This window comes from Suricata suricatta, chromosome 2, assembly GCF_006229205.1.
Source record: "Suricata suricatta isolate VVHF042 chromosome 2, meerkat_22Aug2017_6uvM2_HiC, whole genome shotgun sequence".
Lineage (NCBI taxonomy): Eukaryota > Metazoa > Chordata > Mammalia > Carnivora > Herpestidae > Suricata > Suricata suricatta.
The window spans coordinates 22823031-22825185 of record NC_043701.1 but is presented as its reverse complement, the minus strand read 5'-3'; positions in this window follow the sequence as shown (position 1 = coordinate 22825185).

Below are 2155 nucleotides of genomic sequence, written 5' to 3'. Positions count from 1 at the left end.
GATGTTATTCTCGTGTTCAAGGAGGGAAATGGGGGTTCCAAGAGAGTCTGTGGTTTGCTCGAGGTCACACAACGCCTCAGTGATAGAGCTGGGGAGTCACTCAGGCCTGTTAGACTCCAGAGCCTGGTGCGTAGCCAGCAAGTTCCCCAAAAGAGGGGGTATCCGAGGAAAAGGCCAGCCTGGGGAATCCCAAGGGCTGGGCCTGAGGGGGTGGGTCTCCTAGAGGGGAGGGGAGGGCAGCTGTCATTTGCACAGAACTGCACTGGGGGGGGGGGCGGTCCGGAGGTGGGTGGAGGTCTTGCCCCATTGCTCCTTACACCTCTGTCTCTTCTCCCTACCACTCACACTAGGCTTCTTTCAGTTCCCTTTGGTGACACAGCTCCCCCACCCACAGACTCATGCACCCTGGCTTCTACCGGAATCAAGCTCTCACCACACCCTCAATCTGCCACCCTAGTCAGGGGAAGTGGGGGCAAGGGCTGGCCCCTGCATGGTTCCTAACAAAGTAGGAGTCTCTAAAAGGAGGGCCCTCACCTGAGCAAGAGGGACAGTGTGTAGAAAGCAGCGTGCAGAAGCCTAGAGTCTCATGGTCCCTCAGACTATGTGTGTGGCATCTGACAATAAAAGAAGTCTCTTGATGGCTCTTGTTCCAGATCATTTTTTCTGGACCAACACAGAATATTTTTCTATCAAGCGTAACTGGTCTCTGGTGAAAACAGGTTCCCATTTTGTGGTGGCCATTTTCAATTAAGTGTCAGTTTCATTTTTACAGAAAAAAAAAATAGAACAATCTACCTACCCACATTTTCCCCATCCACTTTTTGAAATTTAAAAACTATGAAATAGTGAAATACTCAGCAGATTCTACTAATAAAATACTTGTGCACAATTAGATTTTACGTCAGGGCTGGGGGTTGAGGGAGAGGGAGAGAGATGCAGAAAAGAAGAAAAAAGACAATGCATAGTAAGTAATGACAGATTAGTAGGAAAGATGAATTCCTAGAGGGAAAAGGAGAGGGGAGAGTTCTGATTCATCAACTAATACTAGATTTGTGAAAAACACAGGAGCCTCTAAACTTCAAAGGGCAAATAATACTATCTAGAACTTACATATTTTAGTTGCTATCTAAAATTTAGTCAGTTAACTTGGAAATCTTTATTTACAAATATTTTTTATTAAAAATTACTATAGAAAACAATGAAAAAACAAGAGTAGTCCCTGAGTAAGCCGATTCCAGTGGGAAGCAGACATTATAATAAGAATTTCATAAGTGAAACCAGTGAGGATGAGCTTTAGAGCTCAGAAACCCCACCAAGGAGGGGAAGTCAAGGTAGACTTTCCAGAGGAGGTGATGCTGAAACAAAATTCAGAGAACAGTCATTATCAAGCAAAGAATGCTCCAGGAGAAGGAACGGGACATATGAAGGCTGAGGCCAGGGAGTGAGGCCTATTTATGGAATGTTCAGAAGACAGATGGTTGGTCAAGGTAGCGGTTAAGCGGGACAGGTGGGACAGGAGACCACGCACTGGCCCTGAGAGGTCCCGAAGGCGACCAGGGAGGGAGAGCTGGGGCAGGCAGGGTGAGACTCAGAAAAAGGGACCGAATGGATTGAAGATCCTTGTCTGCAAGCACGTCGAGGAGGGGGTGTTCGGATCCGGGTGCCAGCGGCTTGGCCTCGGAGCGACCCTCCCAGGAGCGCGGGCGGGCAGGCCGAGGACGGAGGAGCTACCTATCAGCCGGCCCTACCGCGCCCTCGTTTGTACTTTGTCGATGGCCTGTGTATGACCCGAACTTGAACTCCCGGAGGGCGAGGGCTGGGGAAGTTCCCGAGCCCCGCCGAGCACTTTGGCTTTGTGGAGACGGGGTCTGGGACTGTCAAATGCCTATTTTTGTGGTCCAGATTGCTGAAGCAGCCCCGTCGTCTGTCCAGGCCACCGCGCTGCCTGCCGTTTCCCCCAGAGGCCTTGGGCTGCAGTGGGGGGCCTGGCCCAGCCCGCTCTGCAGCCCTCAGTCGCTGGGTCAGAGCCTGGGGGCCCCGGGTGGTCCCGAGGGGCAGGGCGGGGCGCTGCCCGCGCACCGAGGCTCGGCTGCCGCGACCCAGGGGCGGGGGCGGGTGATGCGGAAGTGCCAGGCGGGCGGGAGGCGCAGCTCCG